General features: G+C 45.0%; 1 protein-coding gene across 2 annotated transcripts in view; it reads right to left on the bottom strand.

Annotated features, from left to right (window-relative positions):
• ska3 (spindle and kinetochore associated complex subunit 3) overlaps positions 1–3,578 on the bottom strand; it is a 44,462-nt gene extending 40,884 nt beyond the window's left edge. For both annotated transcript variants that reach the window (XM_041198992.1, XM_041198993.1), the window contains exon 1: positions 3,503–3,578. The gene's annotated coding sequence lies outside the window, so the exon portion shown is untranslated. The remainder of the gene's footprint in view (positions 1–3,502) is intronic.
• Between the last annotated feature and the right edge of the window lie 18,326 nt (positions 3,579–21,904).

Below are 21,904 nucleotides of genomic sequence, written 5' to 3'. Positions count from 1 at the left end.
GAAACAACTGGAGGAACTGGACTGCAAAGGCAAGGGCTCTGATAACCTCTCAGCAGTAGTACTTAAGAATTGTGCTCCAACCAAGCTGTACAACACTGGCATCTACCCAAAAACATGGAAAATTGTGTGCCCTGTTCACAAAAAGCAAGACAAAGCCAATCCAGCCAATTATTGCCCCAGTCTATACTCGATCATCAGCAAAATGATGGTAGGCGTCACCAATAGTGCTATCAAGTGGCATTTACTCATCAACAACCACCTGCTCACCAATGCTCAGTTTGGATTCCACCAGAGTTATTCAGCTCCTGACCCATTACAGCCTGGGTCCAAACATGGACAGAAGGGCTGAATTTCAGAGGTAAGGCAAGAGTGACTGACTTGACATCAAGGCAGTATTAGAATGAGCATTGCATTAAGGAGCCCAAGCAAAACTGAAATCAATGGAAATTTGATTGAGGGGGGTGCTGGTGAGGGAAAAGAGAATCTCTCCATTGGTTGGAGTCATACCTAGAACACAGGAAGATGGTTGAGATCAATCATCTCAGCCCCAGGACATTCATGCAGGACTTCCTTTGGGTAGTGTCCTAGGCTCAACCACCTTCAGCTGCTTCATCAACGACTTTCCCTCCAACATCAGGTCAGGAGTGGGGATGTTCACTGATGAATCAACAATGTTCGATACCATTCGCAACTCCTCAGATACTGAAGCAGTTCATGACCGTACGCAGGAAAACCTGGACAACTTTCAGGCTTGGGCTGATGTGTGGTGTGAATGTTACTTGCCACCTAAGTGCCATCTTCAACGAGAGAATCAACCATCTCCCCTTGACATACCATCACTTAATTCCCATACAATCAACATTCTGGGGTTTGCTTTTGATCAGTAATTGAGCTGGATCAGCCATATAAATATTGTGGCTACAACAGCAGATCAGAGACTGCGAATTCTGTGGTGTGTAACTCACCTCCCAGCTCCCCAAAACCTGACCCTGACCACCATCTGCAAGCACAAGTCAGGAGTGTGATGGAATATTCTCCACTTGCCTCGATGGGTGCAGCTCCAATAACACTCCAGAAGCTTGACACCATCCAGGACAAAGCAGCCCGCTTGATTGGTACCTTAAAGATTCACTCCCACCACCACCAACACATGGGGGCAGCAATGTGCACCATCTACAAGATGCACTGCAGCAACTCCACCAAGCCTCCTTTGACATCACTTCCTCATACATGCAGTCTTTACCACCTAGAAGAACAAGGACAGCGGACAGCTTGGGAACACCACCACCTGCAAGTTCCCCTCCAAGCCACTCACCACCCTGACTTGGCACTATATTGCCTTTCCTTCACTGTTGCTGGGTCAAAATCCCAAAACTTCCTTCCTAACAGCACTGAGTGTACCTGCACCAGATGGACTGCAGTGGCTCAAGATGATGGCGCACCATCACCTGCTCAAGGGCAATGAAGGGTGGGCAAATGCTGGTCTTGCCGTAGACACCCACATTCCATGAAAGAATTAAAAAACCCTTCAAGCCTGGTATTAGTCAACTGAATCTGTACTGTATCCCTTCCAAGGTCGCTGTACCTTTTCTGAAGTTTCATATCAGAAAGTGAACACAGTACTCCAGATAGGATCTGACCAAGGCTCTATACAACTGAAATGCAACTCTCTTCCTACCTCCTTTGAATTTGAATCCCTTGTAACAAAGGTCAATATTCCACTGTTTGTTTTTGACTAGTTTGTACTTGTGCACTAGATTTGAAATTGTGTAAATGACCCCTTAAAATTATTTTTCTCCTCCACCATTCCTAGTCTCTCAGCATATATTCCAATTTGCCTTTCTTAGATCCAAAATGGTCTCATACTCTTCCTTGATTGAAGAAAACTGGCAGCTGCAGTTCACTCACTTAATCTGTTCCATCTATACAGTTCATGTAGGTGTCATCTCTGGCCCAGTGATAGTCTCCAAATCAGAAGCTATGGATTCAAGGCCCTTGCCAGACTTGAGCACAAAATCTGTATTAAGGAGTTAAATGTCTTTCTGAACCACCATCAAACCTAGTCTGCACTCAAGTAGCTGTAAAAAAAATCCCATGGCACGATTTCTGCACACTCCATAGTATCCTAAGCAATATTTATCAGTCAACCAACATCACTAAGACAGACCATCTATCTGGTCATTATCACAGTCCTGTTGCACAAACAGGCTGCCACACTTCCTATACTACAATAATGACAACTCATCAAAAAAAGGACTCATTCGGCTGCTAAACTGGAGGGCATGAAACACGTTACATAAATGCAAATATTTCTTCTAATATGGCTCCTAACTTGGCATTATCTGCACACTTGGATATATCCCTCTATCTAAGTCTTTATATACATCCCAGAGGCCCTAGTACAAATCCCTGGGGGCCACCATTTGTCACATCGTGCCAATGAGAGAAACTTCCTTACTTTCTGCCTTCGACCTCCAGCAATTAGCATCCAATCTAGGTCACAAAATTACCATCAATTTCTGAGCACCCATTTTTAATAATTGATGCAAAGTAGATTTACAGAGGTTACGGTTAGCTATTAATGTATGATCTAAGGCAGCGTTCTTCATTGCAAGGCCGTCAAGCCAGTGGTAGCTCCCATCAACACTAAGTGCGGCTCCCCGACTCCACCCATCCATTTTCAGTAGCCCCTTTATCCTCAGAGGGTTGCGGCGATCCAGAGCCCAATCCAGCATTACATTCCTATTTATTTTTAACATCAAAAAATATGTGCCCAGCCTAGAAAAGGTCAGCCTTCTTTACATGTCACATTGTACTATGTGGTCATTGTGCACCAATATCTAAGTATGTGCAGTGTGTAGTAACAGTTATATTATCATAGCAACCACCATAGAACTGGCAGAGTATTCAACCGTCGGTGTCGTTTATTTTTTTTGGCACTCATTCGAGTAGTAAGCAATAATAACGTAGTAGCCGATATGGCTCTCACATTGCAGGTTTTTTTGCTAAAGTGGCCCTTGCTTGAAAAATAGTGAAGACAACTGCTGTAAGGATTACACATGAACGCTTCGCTTGCCTTTCCTCTTCACCGATAGACCGCTGTTCATTTGCAAAATGTTCTGTTTCACTGCAACGGTGAACGCCCCAAACCAAAAAGCTGAAACAGACTCTGTCCAGCTCGTGGTGATTTCCCTTTCTAGGCTTGGAGGCCATTGTACGTTACTTTACAGAAAGGGTAAAACATATTACATTCCGAAAGTGATAGTTGAAGCTGAACAGTTGACGCCAGGACTGAGGTCCCGGGGAAGTTTTTCCTGCAACTAACCTGCAGTTCAAACCTTCAACCGCTTTATTTTCAAAAGATTGCCATTGCTAACAATATAATACAAAGTCGACACAATCCCATAAACAACCATTGCTCACACGTAAATCATAAGTAGATAACTATTAGCTTTTAACTTTTGAAACGCCTAGTGATAAAGCTTAGCTTGTATAAACTCACCAAACCACAGACCCGGGACCTGCTTAAATCTCCCGCCACTAAGTTTAAAAATCAGTTCGAGCCGCGGTTTGTTAACTGCGCCTGCGCGTAGACCCCAACGTCCTGTTAACTGCGTCTGCGCGTACACCATCCCGCCCCACCATCGTCCTGTTAACTGCGCCTGCGCGTGCACCATCTTCCCCTCTCTCTATTAACTGCGCCTGCGCGTACAACACACCTGCTGATTTTTCCAGGTATTTTTGTTTTGGTTTTCCAGCATCCAGTTTTTTGCTTTTATTCCCCTCCCCGAGTCTGTTAATTGCGTCTGCGCACTCACCACTACAAAGGCGCCGGTTTCCCCTCCGAGCATCGATTGAGGCCATAACAAAAGTTATGATCTCAAGGCTATGTTTAACTTAGATACAATTTATATCATATTTTCTCAGAATTTACACAGGGAATGCCTGACCTTCGGAAATGGGGCGCCGGAGTCATAGTGAGCTCTGAATAATTATACCTGCATTTATGTTAAAACAGAAAATGTTGGAAATACTCAAGCACGTCTGGCAGCACTTGTGGAGAAAAAAACAGGTCAGAGACCTGAAATGTTAACTGTTTCTCTTCAACTCTATCTGCCTGCACGCCTTAGTTCCCATAGTAACCAACTGAACAGGCACACACAGCCGCCTGGGCTAGAGAATTCCAAAGATTCACAACACTTTGAGTGAAGAAATTTCTCCTTATCTCAGTCCTAAATGGCTGATCCCATCTGCGAGTGTGACTGTGTTATAGACTCCCCAACCAAAGAAAACATTTTCTCAGCATCTACCCTGCCAAGCTCCTTTTAAGCATTTTGTTTCAATTATATAATCTCTCATTGTCCTGGAGAAATTCCATCAGTAACGCCGCTGCTGTCTCTTCCGGATTCTATGGGAGGACAGTCAGACAAACACTTGTAGCCAGCTCCACAAATATTCAGGTAAAATTACTGCAAAGTTAAGTTCAGTGGATTGGATACTGTGTCCAGAGAGCTGAAAGCAGTCTCAGCCCGCCCCCTCCTTCAAATCCTGTTTTCACAACTCCCAAATGAACAATGTTTCAGAACATAAGAAATAGGAACAGAAGCAGGCCTTTTGTCCCCTCAAACCTTCCCCACTATTCAATAAGATCATGGCTGATCGGTCCCAGGCCTCAACTCCTCTTGTGCCAGCTCCTCATAGCCCTCAACTCCTTGATATTTCAAAAATCTATCTACCTTATCTTTAAATATTCTCAGTGATCTTGCCTCCACAACTCACTGGGGTAGAGAATTCTAGACATTCACTACCCTCTGAAAGAAAAAATTCCTTTGCATCTCAGTTTTAGATGATTGTCCCCTTATTCTGTAACTATGTCACCTAGTTCGAGATTCCCCCACTAGTGGAAACATCTTCTCAACATCTACCCTGTCAAGGGAGGATAAATAAAATGCTTCAAAGGCACTCTGAAGCTCTCCTAGAAGCACAGCAGCATTGAAAATGACTGGGGAGGAACTTGCTACCAATTGTTCAGAGTGGCAACAACTTCTCCATTAAGGTGCATCAAGCGTTGAGTCACAACTTCTTAATGATGAGGCAGAGTGGCAGCACAGAAGAAAAGAAAGAAAATCCTGTACTCTGTATCCCACTACCTAGTGGGACATGCTGCCCCACGTTCCCATGGATGTCCAGGTTGAGAATTAGCCTGTTCAGTCACATGAAGGCCCATGGCAGAAACTCATGACCTTGAGTAGACCTCATCCTCAAATTGAAGGACAGCCGATGATGACACTCTCCTTGTGGAACAACTTCCTCATTCCAGTAATGAGTCTGGTGAATATTTTTGCACATCCTCTAGAATAAGTATTTTTGTTTTTGTTCATTCATGGGATGTGAGCATCACTGGCAAGGCCAGCATTTATTCCCACCCCTAATTGCCCTTAAAAAGCTGGTGGGCCAGCATCTTGAATTGCTGCAGTCCAAGTGGCATAGGTACACTCACAGTGCTGTTGGCAAGGGAATTCCAGGTTTTTGACCCAGTCAGGATGATGTGTGACTGGGAGGGGAACTTGCAAGTTGTGGTGTTGTCTCCTGCCTTTATCATTCTAGGAGGTAGAAGTTGTGGGTTTGGAAGGTGCTGTCGAAGGAGGCTTGGCAAGTTGTTGCAGTGCATTTTATATGGTCCACACAGCTGCTGTTCTGCACTGGTGATGGTGGGAGTGACTGTTGGAGATGTTGGATCGGATGCCAATCAAGCAGGCTGCATTGTCCTGGATTGTGTTGAGCTTCTTGAGTGCTGTTGCAGCTGCACTCATCCAAGCAATTGGACAGTATTCTATCACACTCCTGACTTGTGTTTTTTAGATGTTGGACAGATTTTGGGAGTAAGGAAGTGAATTACACACCACAGAATTCCTAGCCTCTGACCTGCTCCTGTAATCATAGTCTTTATATGGCTGATCCAGATTAATTTTTAGTCAATGGTACCCTCCCAGGATTTTGATGGTGGGGCATTCAATGATTATAATGCCATTGAACACCAAGGGGAGATAATTAAGTTCGGTTTTGTTGGAGATGGTCATTGCCTGGCACTTATTGTTATGAATTTTACTTTATTTATCAGCCCAAGGCTGAATGGTGTCCAGGTCTTGTTGCATGCTTCAGTGTCTGAGGAATTGTGAAGGGTGAGCAATGTACAATCAATGATCATCCTCACTTCTGACCTTATGATGGAGCGCAGGTTATTGATAAAGCATCTGAAGATGTTTGGGCCGAAGACATGATCTTCAGGAATCCTTGCAGTGATGTCCTGAGGCTCAGAAGATCGACCTAAAACAACCACAGCCATCTTCCTTTGTGCCAGGTATGACTCTAACCAGTGGAGAATTTTCTCCCGGATTCTCATTGACTTCAATTTTACTAGGCTCATTGATGCTACACTTGGTCAAATTGCTGCCTTGATATCAAGGGCAGTTGCTCTCACTGCTTGAATTCAACTCTTTGGCCCATCTTTGGACCAAGATTGTAATGAGGTGGGTAGTCCTGGAAGAACCTTTGTGAAGGAGTGAGTGAATGCTGAGTAAGTACTTGCACTGTTACCGACACCTTCCATCACTTTGCTGATGAGAGTAGCCTATAGACAGGACATACCTGGCAAGTTTCCACATTGTTGCATAGATGCCAGTGTTATAGCTGTACTGGAACAGTTTGGCTAGAGGCACAGCTAGTCCTGGAGCATATCTCTTTCTTTATATAAAGAGACCAAAACTGCACACAGTAGTCCAGGTGTGATTGCACTAATGCCCTGTATAATTGTACTAAGGCTTTACTTTTATATTCGCATTATGTTCCCACTTTCCCACCTAACTTTGTGTCATCAGCAAACTTAGATAAACTACACTCAGTGCCCTCATCATTATTTATAGGTTGTAAATAACTGATGCTCAAATACTGATCCTCATAGTACCCTACTTAGTTACAGTTTACCAACCTGGAAATGACCCATTTATTCCTAATCAGTGAGTGGAGGAGTACTATCATGAAAAAGTTTTCATGGTTTAATCAATGTTAATAAATTGAAAATTCTACAGATTACAAATCGGGTGTAATGACCTCAACCGAATTCCCAAGATAAATTGCAGTCATGCAAAGTTCTTGGCCAGCAGACGAAATTGTAAAATTTATCCCTTAGTCTATACCATTTCTAATCTAAAAATATTCTTTCCGCAAAATGGATGAAAGAAAAGAAACAATGCCCCACAAGAGGAAAGAGGCAAACAGACAGGGAGGGAGTGGTATGCATAATTAACTAGAAGTTACAACACAAAACAGGCTATTCAGCCAAGCTACTGTGTGTTGATGTTTATCTCTAACTTGAGTAAGAGTTTTAATCTCAAATTCCACCGTTTCTTTATTGTTTTATCCTCCTTCCTTTCAAACACCCATTCTTAAACATTACCACAGTCTCAGCTGAAATTACTGTCTGTAGTAGTGCATTCAACAGCCTCACAAACTGGTCCCACAAAAAATCCTTTAAAAGGCATGCATTTCATTCGTGAATCGAACTTGGGGTGTAGAAACAAATAATGTTGGGATCTGGAGAAATCTCTTATAAAAGCCTTCCTTCTCGTAAGTCGATGGTTTGCACCATGATAGTCAGCTCTGTGCTAAGCAGAGCAAGATAGTGGGCTGAGAAGCTGCAGGTTTCACTGGCCTCTGTTTTCTCTGGGCCTCTTCTCAACCAGCTGAGCTTTTCGTTTCTGCTCATCTCTTCCAATGCCCTTCCAAACAGTCAGCTTCCAGAGGTCACAGTTGTCAGCAACCGTCTCCCAGTTGTCAATGTTAATAACCACCATCTTTATATTTTGCTTGGTGTCCTTGTAGCAGAGGTATGGCGACCCAGGAGGTCATGACCCAGTGGCCATACAGCAGGTCTTTGGGTATATACATGGCCGTCATCCATTTGATAAACGTGGTCGAGCCAGCACAGATGTTGTTGGATTAGCAATGAATGTATGCTGATGGAACTAGACTGCTCCAGGACCTTTGAGTTGGTGATCTTGTCCTGCCAAGAGATGCTGAGGATACGTCTGACAACAAAGCTGAAAACTGTTCAGCCTTTTCTCCTGCCTTACAGTATGTTATTTGGGTCTCACCACCGTAGAGGAGTGCACTGAAGATGCAGGCTTGGTAGACTCAAATTTTGGTGTCCTCAGTTAGGTTGCTGTTGTTCCACACTCTCTTACTCAGCTTGGACATAATAGCCATAGCTGTTCCAATGCGTGTGTTGATATCAGCACCAAGTGACAGATTGCTGGTGATTGCGGAGCCTAGAAATGTGAAGCTATCAACAACCTCCAGTGTCACATTGTCAATGCTGGTAGATGGTGGTTTGGCAACATCCTGAACCATGCCATTTGTTTCCTTGATGCTGATGGTCAAACCAAATTCTTTACAGGTGTGAGAGAGTCTGTCCATTTGCCGCTGAAGGTGTTCTTCAGTATGGAATGCTGGTGTCAGATCATCAGCGTAGAGCAACTCTCTGATGAGGACCTGGTACACTTTTGTCTTGGATCTCAGACTTGAAGGCATATGACAGCAAAGACAAGAATATGTGAAAGAGTGTTGGTGCCAGAACACAAGCTGGTTGACCCCACTGCAGGTCTCAAAGGGTTCCGATGTTGCCCCATCATAGCTGATCTTACCCATTATGTTGTCCTGGAAAGAGGAAAGCACATTGAGCATTTTGACAGGCAGCCAATTTTCTCCAGCAGCTTAAATAGGCCGCCTCTGCTCACATGGTTGAATGCCTTGGTGAGATTGATGAAGGCAATATATTATGGTCTCCTTTGTTCAAGGCATTTCACTTGCAGCTGCTGTTTTGAGAAGATCATGTCAATTGTAGATCTTCCTGTTCTGAAACCACACTGGGGGATTTGGGATAGATGCGTTCAGCCAAGATCTGCAGTCCAACCAGGACAACATGAACAAATACTTTTCCCAGAAACTCAACAGAGAAATGTCTCAACAGATGTTGCAATCACTGCGGTCACCCTTGGTCTTGTACAGGGTCACAACATTTGAGTCACACAGAGGAAGTTTTTTGGCAACAATTCCTAATGAGCAACTTGGATTTCTGTGGCATCTTTAAGGTAGTAAAATATCCCAAGGTGCTTTCATAAGAACATTTGAAACAAAATTTGGCAAATAACTCCAAGATAATTTTTTTCTGGAGTTGTTAAAGAAGCCCTCTTGAGACAGAGAACTAGACTGGCAGTATGAACAAAGAAAACCAAACCACAGAAGTTGTAAGGAGAATAAAACAAATATTGAAGGATGGATTCAACATTGTTGCGTAGCTAGAAAGAAATGCCCAGTATATAAATTGGAAAATCATCATCTTCGGCATCCTTCTATGTGAGATGATGGACATGCAGCAAATTCAGTGGCAGCGTTCTCTCTCATAAGATGATGGTTTGTACAGTTGTGGTCAACTGTGTTAACCATCAGGACCCCCACCATGGCATGGCAGTCTCTGCTGCATTTGCTGCAGAGGAAGACAGTGGGCTGAGAAGGTGTAGGATACATTGGCCTCTGTTTTCTCTGGGCCCTCTTCTTGGCCAGCTGAGCTTTTCATTTCTGTTCACCTCTTTCAATACCACTCCAAACAGTCAGCCTGTAGAGGTCATGGCTTTCAGCAACAGTCTCCCAGTTGTCAATGACAATGCAAGGATCCATAGGAATTGCCCGGGTAGTTTCAACTTCTGTTGGGCAATTCCCCAGCATCCGGAATCCTCTGAAAAAGTCTCCAACTCTGAGTTAGGGCCAGCGACTTTGGAGATGACCCTCTGACTCCCCCAGACCCTCTGACTTCCCCAGGCCATCCGACTTCCCCAGGCCATCCGACTTCCCCAGGCCATCCGACTTCCCCAGGCCATCCGACTTCCCCAGGCCATCCGACTTCCCCAGGCCATCCGACTTCCCCAGGCCATCCGACTTCCCCAGGCCATCCGACTCCTTCCAACCTAACCTGAGCCAACCTCATGACCCTATTCATCCTGCCACCATACGTACCTTGCCACCCTATCACCCCACCACGTACCACCTGATACCCTGCCACCCTACCCAGCTGGAACCATGCCACCATACCCACTTACCTCACTGACACTAATTAACTAATAGTGAAAAGCTATTTAAATATCCCAAAACTTTTCACTGTGTTAGTGAACGAATACTTACCAAAAATGCTTTATTTTTTCTTTCACGGGACCTGGGCATCGCTGGTTGACTCTTAAAATACCCTCTGAATAAGGGCAATGGGGGATGGTCAATAAATGCTGGCCTAGCCAGCGATGCCCACATCCCATGAATGAATAAGAAAAAAAAAACTTTTGTTGCCCATCATTAATCACCTCTGAGAAGGTGGTGGTGAGGTGCTTTCTTGAACCACTGCAGTCCATGTGGTGTAGGTACATCCACTGCGCTATTAAGGAGGGGGTTCCAAGACTTTGACCCAGCGACTGGAGGAACGGCAATACAGCTCCAAGTCAGAGTAGTGTGTGGCTTGGAGGGGAACTTGCGGGTTGTGGTGTTCACAAGCATCTTTTTAAAAAATTAATTCATGGGATGTGGGCTTCGCTGGCTAGGCCAGCATTTATTGCCCATCTCTAATTGCCCTTGAGAAGGTAGTGGTGAGCTGCCTTCTTGAACCGCTGCAATCCATGTGGTGTGGGTGCACCCACAGTGCTGTTAGGGAGTTCCAAGATTTTGAACCAGTGACAGTGAAGGAATGGTGATATATTTCCAAGTCAGGATGGTGTGTGGCTTGGAGGGGGACTTCCAGGTGGTGGTGTTCCCATCTATCTGCTCCTCTTGTCCTTCTACATGGTAGTGGTCATGGGTTTAGAAGGTGCTCTCTAAGGATCCTTGGTGAATTCCTGCAGTGCATCTTGTAGATGTTGCACACTGCTGCTACTGTTCATCAGTGGCGGAGGGAGTGAATATTTGTGGAAAGGGTGCCAATCAAGTGGGCTGCTTTGTCCTGGATGGTGTCAAGCTTCTTGTGTTCTTGAAGCCATACTCATCCAGGCAAGTGGTCAGTATTCTATCATACTCCTGACTTGTGCCTTGTAAATGGTGGACAGGCTTTGGGGAGTCAGGAGGTGATTTACTCGCCACAGGATTCCTAGCCTCTGAACTGCTCTTGCAGCTACAGTATTTATATGGCTAGTCCAGTTCAGTTTCTGATCAATGGTAACCCCCATGATCTTGATAGTGGCAGATTCAGCAACAGTAATGCCATTGAATATCAAGGGGCAATGGTTGGATTCTCTCTTGTTGGAGATGGTCATTGCCTGGCACTTCTGTGGCACGAATGTTACTTGCCACTTGTCAGCAGAAGCCTGAATATTGTCCAGGTCTTACTGCATTTGGACGTGGACTTCTTCAGTATCTGAGGAGTCACAAATGGTGTTGAACATTGTGCAATCATCAGTGAACATCCCCACTTCTGACCTTATGATGGAAGGAAGGTCATTGTTGAAGCAGCTGAAGATGGTTGGGCCTAGGACACTACCCTGAGGAACTCCTGCAATGATGTCCTGGAACTGAGACGATCGTCCAACAACCACAACCATCTTCCTTTGTGCTCAGTATGACTCCAACCAGCTGAGAGTTTTCCCCCTGATTCCCATTAACTCAAGTTTTGCTAGGGCTCCTAATTGCTGCCTTGATGTCAAGGGCAGTCACTCTCATCTCACCTCTGGTCCATGTTTGAACCAAGGCTGTAATTAGGTCAGAAGCTGAGTAACCTTGGCGGAACCCAGACTAAGCAGGTTATTGCTGAGCAAGTGCTTGATAGCACTTTTGATGACCCCTTCCATCACTTTACTGATGATCAAGAGTAGACTGGTGAGGCGGTAATTGCCCGGGTTGGATTTGTCCTGCTTTGTGTGTACGGGACATACCTGGGCAATTTTCCACATTGCTGAGTAAATGCTGGTGTTGTAGCTGTACTGGAACAACTTGGCTAAGGGTGCGGCAAGTTCTGGAGTACAAGTCTTCAGTACTATTGCCGTAATATTGTCAGGACCCATAGTCTTTGCAGTATCCAGTTCCTTCAGCCATTTCTTGATATCACGTGGAGTGAATCAAATCGGCATCAGTGATGCTGGACACCACTAGATGTCGAGATGGATCATCCACTCGGCACTTCTAGCTTAAGATTGTTGCAAATGCTTCAGCCTTATCTTTTGCACTGATGTACTGGGCTACTCCTTCATCGAGAATGAGGACATTTGTGGAGCCTCTCCTCCAGTGAGTTGTTTAATTGTCCACCACCATTCATGACTGAAGATCTGATCCGTTGGTTGTGGAATCGCTTAGCTCTGTCTATCGCTAGCTGCTTATACTGTTTGGCACAGATGTACTCCTGTGTTGTAGCTTCACCAGGTTGATACTTATTTTTAGGTATGCCTGGTGCTGATCCTGGCATGCCCTCCTGCACTCTTGATTGACGCAGGAGGGATGGAGTATAAAAGTAGGGGAAGTCTTGGTACAAATGTACAGGGCATTGGTGAGACTGCACGTCGAGTACCACATACACAGTTTTGGTGTCCTTATTTAAGTGGGGATTTACTTCCATTGGACAGAGTTCAGAGAAGGTTGACTTGGCTTATTCCTGGGATGGCGGAGCTATCTTATGAGGAAAGGTTGAGCAGGTTGGATCAATATTCATTGGAGTTTAGAATACTGAGAGATTATCTTATTGACTGAGTCCACTCACCTATAAGTGCTAACTGTTGTTGTCCCTCTGTCTTCAACTTCTTTCTCTTTTCTGTTGATTGGGGGCTTGAAAGGGTAGATGCTAGGAGAATGTTTCTCCTTATGTAGGAATCTAGAACTGAGGGCACTGTTTCTGAGTGAGGAGTCTCCCATTTATAATGGAAATGAGGAGGAATTTCTTTTCTTAGAAGGTGGTTAATCTTTGCAATTCTTTAATCAGAGAGTAGTGGAGTTTGGGTCATTGAATATGTTCAATGAGTTAGACACATTTTTGATCTATGAAGGAGTCAAGGGCTTTGGACAACAGGCAGGAAAGTGGAAAAGAGGCCACAATCAGATCAGCCATCATCTTATTGAATGGCGGTGGAACAGGCTCAAGAAGCCTGATGGCCTTTGCTGCCTGCTCCTATTTCTTATGTTCTTAAGTTAAAAATTGAGAAAAGCAAAGATTTCGGGGGGAAGAATGCAGGAACAAATAAATATTTGCATCTTACCAAATGCTGAATATCAACCTGGGAGTTAGATAATAGAAATAATTGAAAGGAACAAGTGCATCATTTGTATCTTAAGGAAGACTAAGATAAAGGAAATCACAAAGATTAAAGGGAAAGCAATTTAAAAAAAACCTTTACAGAGTGTTGATTGGAATGTAGACTTCTCTGTCACAAATTGTGTTAAAGCACAGTCAATAAATAGACTATTTTCTGAGGGATATTTTCTGCTAAAACAGAAATATGAACAGGTATAGTAAGAAGAGAGTTGTTTAGACTAGATGGCTGCTAAGGAGATGAGCTCCTGTGGTTCTGCATATTTACCGAGGCCACTCACCTATATGTGCTAACTGTTGTTGTCCCTCTGTCTTCAACTTCGTTCTCTTTTCTGTTGATTGCCTTCCCCCATTCCTTTCTTTCGCATTTCTGACTCTATTGTTATCTGCATCTCTTTTTTTTGGATAGACATACTGGACAGTATTGTGCAGTATGAGGAGGAAAGGAGGCACTAAAGGCTGCAGGCTGCATTTGGAATAGGGAATGTGAGGAAAATATTGTGCTCAGTGGTTCACTTCCCATCCCCTCTCCTACCACTACAATCAGTCCTCCTCTTCCCAAATTTCTCATTCCTATTGTGTCATCTACATCATCTACCATTCCCATCTCCTGTTCGAACTACACACTTCACCTCTATCTTTCCTAATTTCTTTATTTTGCATTCATTTCATCCGTACCTCTCCACGTTTTTTTCATTCATTTCCAAAGACGTGGCTAGGGACTTCTCACCCTTAGCCAGTTTTCTTCCTCCCTCCTATTTGATTCAAAGCAACTTTGATTGCTTTCAAAATCCATTTAAAAAATGAAAAAAACTCTGCCTGACTTATTCTCTCTCTCTTCTCTCCAGCATCAGAAATTAGAATAGGTGGGAGTGATTAGTACTAACCTTTCTAATGGTCAATAAAATACTGGTGAAGATTTTGATGTCTTTAAAATTCAAGCAATTTTTTTTGCAGCATTGAAGTATCAAATGAAGACAGATGTACCCCTTTTGTCTCTAATCCAGCCAGTGTTTCAGTCACTGACTTCAGACTTACTCATTCACTCTCTCAGGTGTAAACCCTAAGTAGAATGGACGTACGGACATACGAATTAGGAGGAGTTGGACACTCAACCCCTTGAGCTTGCTCCACCATTCAATAGGATCATGGCTGATCTGATTCTAACCTTAACGCTACCATGCCGCCTACCAGTGATAACCTTTCACCTCTTTGTTAATCAAGCATCTATCTACCTCTGCCTTAAAAATATTCAAGGACTCTGCTTCCATCATCTTTTGAGGAAGAGAGTTCCAAAGACTCACAACCCTCTAAGAGAAAAAACTCATCGTTTAAATGGGTGGCCCCTTATACTTAAACCGTAAATCTTTGTTCTAGATTCTCCTACAAGAGGAAACATCCTTTCCACATCCGCCCTGTCAAGACCCCTCAGGATCTTATATGTTTCAATCAAGTTGCCTCTTACTCTTCTAAACTCCAGTGATACAAGCCTGTCCAACCTTTCCTCATAAGACAACTCACCATTCCAGGTATTAGTCTAGTAAACTGTCTCTGAACTTCTTCCAATGCATTTACATCCTTCCCTAAATAAGGAGACTAAGACTGCATACAGTACTCCAGATGTGGTCTCACCGATGCCCTGTACACTGAAGCATAACCTCCCTACTTTGGTATTCAATTCCCCTGGCAATAAATTATAACATTCTATTAGCTTTCCTAATTACTTGTTGTACCTGCATACTAATCTTTTGCGATTCACGCACTACGACACCCAGACCCCTCTACACCTCAGAGCTCTGCAATCTCTCACCATTTAGATAATATGCTTCTTTTTTATTCTTCCTGCTAAAATGGACAATTTCACATTTCCCCACGTTATACCCCATTTGCCAGATCTTTACCCACTCACTATCTATATCCCTTTGTAGCTTCCTTATGCCCTCTTCACAACTTACTTTCTTACATATCTTTGTGTCATAGCAAATTTAGCAACCATTCCTTGGATCCCTTCATCCAAGTAATTTATATAAATTGTAAAAAAATTGAGGCCCAGAACTGATCCCTGTGACACACCACTCATTACAACGTGCCTACCCTCTGTTTCCTGTTAGCTAGCCAATCTTCTTTCCATGCCAATGTGTTACCACCTACACCATGAACTTTTATTTTCCACAATAATCTTTGATGTGGTACCTTATCAAATGCCTTCTAGTACAGTACATCCACTGGTTCCTCTTTATCCACAGTACATGTTACTTCTTCAAAGAACTCCAATAAATTGGTTAAATATGATTTCCCTTTCACAAAACCATGTTAACTCTGCTTGATTATCTTGAATTTTTCAAAGTGCCCTGCTATAATATCTTTAATAATACCTTCTAACATTTTCCCTATGATAGATGTTAAGCCATCTGATCTGTAGTTTCCTGCTTTCCATCTCCCTCCCTTTTTGAATAAATGACTTATATTTGCTATTTTCCAATCCAATGGAATCTTCCTCAAATTTATGGTATTTTGGAAAATTAAACCAATGCATTATCTGTCTCCCTAGCCACTTCTTTTAAGACCTTAGGATGAAGGACCTGGGGACTTGTCAGCCTACAGCTCCAGCAATTTGCTCAGTACCACTTCCCTGGTGATTGCAATTTTCTTGAGTTCCTCCCTCCCTTCCATTTCCTGATTTGCAGCTATATCTGGGATATTACTTGTGTCCTCTACAGAGAAGAGCAATGCACAATACCTTTTCAATTCATCTGCCATCTCCTTATTTTCCATTATTAATTCCCCTGAACGTTCACTTTGTTAACTCTTTTCTTTTTTAAGTATTTATGGAAACTCTTACTATCTGTCCTTATATTTCTAGCTAGCTTTCTCTTGTACTCTAATTTTTCTCTCCTTATTAATCTTTTGGTCATTCTTTGCTCATTTTTTATATTCTGTCCAATCTTCTGACCTGTCACCCATCTTTGCACAATTATATACTTTTTAAAGCTTCCTCCCCTTGGAATTTTTCTCTTTCATTAGAATGTATCTATATTGTGCATTCTAAAATAACCCCTTAAATGTCTGCCACTGTATCTCTATTGACCTATCCCGTAACCTGATTTGCCAGTTCACTTTAGCTGGCTCTACTTTCATGCCCTCAATATTTCCCTTATTTAAGTTTAAAATACTAGTCCCAGACCCACTGTTTTCTCCCTCAAACTGAATGTTAAATTCAATCTTAATATGATTGCTGCTAACTAGGGGCATCTTCGCCATGAGGTCATTAATTAATCCTATCTTATGGCACAATACCAGGCCTAATATAGCCTTCTCTCTGGTTGGTACCAGAACATGCTGTTCTAAGAAATTATCCCAGAAACATTCTATGAATTCCTTAGCTAGGCTACCTTTGCCCATCTGATTTTTCCAGTCTATATGTAGATTAAAATCCCCCATGATTATCGCCGTACCTTTCTGACAAGCTTCCATTATTTCTTCCTTAATATCCCATCCTGTGTCATTACTGTTAAGGGCCCTGTATACCACTCCTGTATACCACAAGTGACTTCTTGCCTTTATCATTTCTCATCTCTGCCCAAACTGGTTCTACATCCTGCTTTCTTGAACTTAGATCATCCCTCTCTATTGTGCTAATACCGTCATTTATTAACAGAGCCACCCCCCCAACTTCACCTAGCTTCCTGTCCTTCCTAAATGTCACGTACCCTTCAATATTCAGATTCAAATCAGTCAACCTGTAGCCATGTCTCTTAATGGCTATCAAATTGTAGTTATTTATTTCTATTTGCGCTATCAATTCATCTGTTTTGTTTCAAATGCTAAGTGTACTCAGATGTAGAGCCTTTAGTTTTGTCCTTTTATTAATTTTGTAACGTCTAGCCTTACCTGCTGATTTACTCTTAGATTTGTACTTGTTGTCCCTTCCTGTCACAGTCTGTTTATCCTTTCCCATATTAATACCTTTTTCCTCTTGCCTTGTCTCTACTCTCTGGTTTATCACATCTTCACAAATTTGATCCCTTAGCCCCCACTGTTTTGTTTAAAACCGTCTCTACTTCCCTAGTTAAGTAGTTCACTAGAACACTGGTCCCAGCATGGTTCAGGCGTAAACTGTCCTAACGGTCTTCAGTCAAGTAAATATGTGAGATAGATGCTATGAAAATTCAAAAAAGACTCCCCTCACTCTCTGTCACATGCTCTTTCCCTTTCCCCTTCAACTTAATCCTAAAATTTATAAAACACAAAACAAAAACAGCAGCTGGTCAATTTTTTTACCCTTTTGCATACACTTTTTTTTTGTAAATCTTAACTTAAAAGCTTTGAAATCTATTTCCATTTTTCAAATCATTTTGAACAAAAGATACTAAGGGCGGAATCATCCCAGAATTGTACAAAGTGTGGCAGTGGTGGTGAAAAACGATGTTTTATCTGCTGGCCGCAATGGCGGGTTTTTGTGCTATATTGTCCCCTTCCCACCTCAAATTATTCAGTCAGGGGAAACACGCCATCTCGCTGGCGGGTGGCCTCCAATTTTCCCGCCACACCCTTACCTCACCACTTCCTCAGTTTGGGTGCCATATTTAAACTGCAGCTGTGTGCACAGTTCTCAATCTTTGCAGCACAGGATTGCTCCAGTGAAGACATGGCCCCAAAAGCCAAGAAGAGTGCAGCCCTCCCAATTCAGTGACACCTCCTTGGAACGCCTTTTGGATGCTGTGGAGACCTGCTGTGATGTCTTCTACCCCTGCTCTGGCCGCATGAGACCCATCAGCCTCATCATTCTGGCTTGGGAGGTGGTGGCAGCAGTGGTCAAGCCAACGCTGCACACAAATGTCAGTCATTCAGTGCAGAAAAAGGATAAATGTCACCAGGATAAGTCAACCATCTCATCAATTCCAACTCACCCACTCACAAGCCCATCACACATTCACTGGCATCTCACTTACTGTGAGCTCAAGGGACATCACCAGTCACTCTCTCACACACACCCTCACATCTCCATCTGGCCTCATCTCCTAGGGAGATCACCTCCGCATCCCATCCATGGCTCCACTCAGCACACAAATACCTGGCATGTGCTTTGCTCACATTGCTTCCATCTGTTTTTGTGCAGGACAAGATTGTGTACAAGCACAATCAACAAGAGGGGTCCCAGACCGGGGGTGGAGTGCCAGACATCAAGATCCTCACTCCGCTTGAAAGTCACATGTTGGAGCTGACTGGAGAGGATGTGGGCCATTCCTGCAGCGATAGTGAGGTCAGCAGGAAGCATCCACACGAGGATCCTGCACCACATCATCTCTCTGTCAACACTACTCTGAGTCCACTGTTCTGTGTTTAACATGGCTGCCAATTACTAATAATCTTCATTTTCTCTCCTAAACACATCTAACACGTCACCCTCAGGCAACCTTGACCCCGACTCCAGTGCCAAGAGCACCTTGGATGAGGACCCTGAGGGCAGCACCATTGAAGACCCATTACGACACTCACCCACACAATCCACCAGCGCAGAGACACACACACCTTGGTGGGACCTAGATGTAGAGCAGCCTTGGGATCACAATCTGGCGAGCACAGCACACAATCTGTTAAACAGCAGGCGGAGGCAGGGACATCAGAGGTCACTGGTACTCGGAAGACTGCTGGAGGCAAGGAATATGCTGAGTCCAAGTCAGATGATGAGCCTCTGGGCTCGATCGTCAATCAGTTGTTGGAGCTGCAAATCCAATCATGGGAACATCAGGAAGTGATGTCTGGTTTCCGAGGTGTTTGCGCCGTCATGCCGATGCACCGAGGTCAACACTGGCAGGATGGCAGCTGCCATGGAGAACTTGGTGCAGGACATCAGTCCTGCACTGCTGCATGGGCTGAACTCCATCGCTGATGCCATAGTTGGGGTGTGGGTCAGCTCGATCTCACTCCAGCTTCCCCTTCACCTCAAGGAGTCAGCAAGGGGCTGTCGGGCACCCATAGGGAGGACCACCAGCGGCTCGACACCCTGGGGTCATCCACCCAGGTGACTCCAGGAATGTCTGGCTGATCCAAATCCCCTCTTCCTGTGAGCCCGTCATCTCCAGCTCCACAGCCGAGTGGGGTGCACTAGGCCCACAGCAGGACATCCAAAGCAAGCTGGGGCCCTCCAGGTCTCGGCCCTCCAGAGGATGCTCACCAAGATCATTACAGATAGGGTGTAGCAGTGAGCAGGCTGCCTCCGCCTCTGCAGTGGATGTTGGGGGAGCACCAAGATGTAGTGGCGGGGTTAAGAAGATGTAACTCTTATGAGTTAAAACCAAACTAAATTAACAAAATTGGGATAAATCAGGCACAGCCCCTAATTTAGGTCAGCTGTAAAACCAAGAACAAAGTTTAAAGGAACCTTACAAACTTTAAATCAAAACGTGATAAAAGGGGTCAATAAAGCACCCCAGTCCCCGCGGTGCCCACCGAGCACGGAAGGCCTCCAGTGTGCCGGCAGACACCGCGTGCTCCCTCTCCAAGGACACCTGGCCGCAAACATAGCCACGGAAGAGGGATAAACAATTGGGCGGACTCCCCCGTCGATCGCCCGCTGCCTGGAATTGTTAATAGCCAACTTGGCCAGGCCCAGGAGCAGGTTCACGAGGAGGTCCTCCTCCTTCCCGACCCCCTTCCGCACCGGGTGCCCATAGATCAGGAGCGTGGGGCTGAAGTGCAAACAAAACATTAATAAAAGGTTTTTCAGGTAACTAAAAAGGGAGTGCAGCCTACCACACCCTATATATGCATGGTCCACGGACTCCACAAGACCGCAAAAAGGGCAGGTGTCCTGGGAGTCCGTGAACCTATGTATTCTCCGATTATAAGGGACTGCTGCATGCAACACCCTCCAACCCAAGTCCCCGATAGAAAGGGGGAGGACACCTCCATAGAGGGCCTCCCATCGGGGGCCTCCGCCGCCGGACGGCAACAAGGGCGTGTCCAGGCGGCGGACAAGGGCGAGAAAATGGAAAGTGCAGCAGCAGTCAGTACAAAAAGCTCCTCCGCGCTGTGCCAAATGGAACAGAGGGCATGTCCCCGAGGCGGCTCATATTGCGGGGCACCAGCACCCGAGGGAGGGTTCGGGGCTTGGGGCCAATGTGAAATTCTGTCTGAACAGGGGAACGTTCAGACGGAAGACCACCGCGCACCTGGGCCACCTCAAGACCCAAAATAACGTCGGGTCCGAGCACGACCGTTCTCAGGTCTTGGATGGCATCGGCTGCGACCTTGACACTCACAGACGCGCAATGCGCCAACTCCTGCGGAAGCATCCAGCCCAGTCCTCCGCCACCCAGCATGCCCCCGATCCTGATCACCCCTGCAGCCACAGCCCTCCTCTCCGCCAACCATTGAAAAGGACGGAGGGGCGGATTCCTGAGCAGCAGCTCTCTGACGATAGCCGCTACTCCTGACGGGGGAGAGCTGTGTCGTGAGGCGATCATGTTCTAGACTTTGATCAGGTCCTGGTAAAAGACGGGCAACGCCTGCAAGGAGCCACCGAGGCCCCTCAGTTCTATAAACAGGAGCTGCACGTTATAATTCAGGCCGTGCACCTGACGGAAGAAATACGTCGTCAGGGCACACCATCTAGGAGGCGGCTCGACGTAAAGGTATCGCTGCAGGGTCTGAAGGCGGAAAGTCGCCACCTGTGTGCGTAGGCACACTAGCACCTGACCGCCCTCCCTAAGCGGGAGACTCAGAACCTCAGCAGCGACCCAGTGCAATCTTTTGTCCCAGAAGAAGTCTACCAACAATTTCTGGATTCTTGTGACAAAGTCCGGGGGAGGGGTCAAAGTGACCAGCTGATACCACAACATGGCGGTGATCAGCTGGTTTATGACCAGAACTCGACCCACTATTGTAAATAAACTCCCGAGAATGTCTCCTTGTTCTGATGAGCAGTGTTTGAGTCACTCAGATGTGAAACCTTGTTTCTTGCAAAAGATAAAGGCAAGTGTTTCAGTCCAGGGCCTCTTCCCTGTACAGTGTGTAACCTTCAGAGCAAAGTGATGATTTGGTTTCACCCTCAATAGACACGTCTGTGATGCCTGCACCTCGATGGTTCTTGTCATTGCTGCCAGAACATCGTGGGCAGGGGTCACAGAGTTCCATCATTCTCTGTGTGCTCTCAGCACCTTTAGGGTGGGGCTGGCCCCCCCATCTCTTCAGCATCTGTGTCCGTTGACAGAGTGATCCTGAAGGGGACAGATGCTGAAGGCTGCCAAAGGATCAGGTACACTAAGTTTCACAGCTGCATTTCCACGATATGACCCTGATCACAGAGTGCAATGCAAGCTTACATCAGCCACACAGGAATCAGACATTCGCAGAGGCAATGTGAAGATCTATGGCGTGTCTTCACTGCAAGTCATCATCATTCTCCTGGAATCTTGCGACTATCAGGGCCTCTTATGCATTTCCATGACGTGAGCCTGAGCACTGAGGGTATGTGCACTACCATCAGCCACCCAGGAGTCAAACTTTCACAGATACAAGGTGAGGTTGTCAGGACTTGGCCAATGCAATAACCTCATCGCCAACATCCTTGCC

Source organism: Carcharodon carcharias, chromosome 11, assembly GCF_017639515.1.
Source record: "Carcharodon carcharias isolate sCarCar2 chromosome 11, sCarCar2.pri, whole genome shotgun sequence".
NCBI lineage: Eukaryota > Metazoa > Chordata > Chondrichthyes > Lamniformes > Lamnidae > Carcharodon > Carcharodon carcharias.
This window is presented reverse-complemented; position numbering and strand designations above follow the sequence as displayed.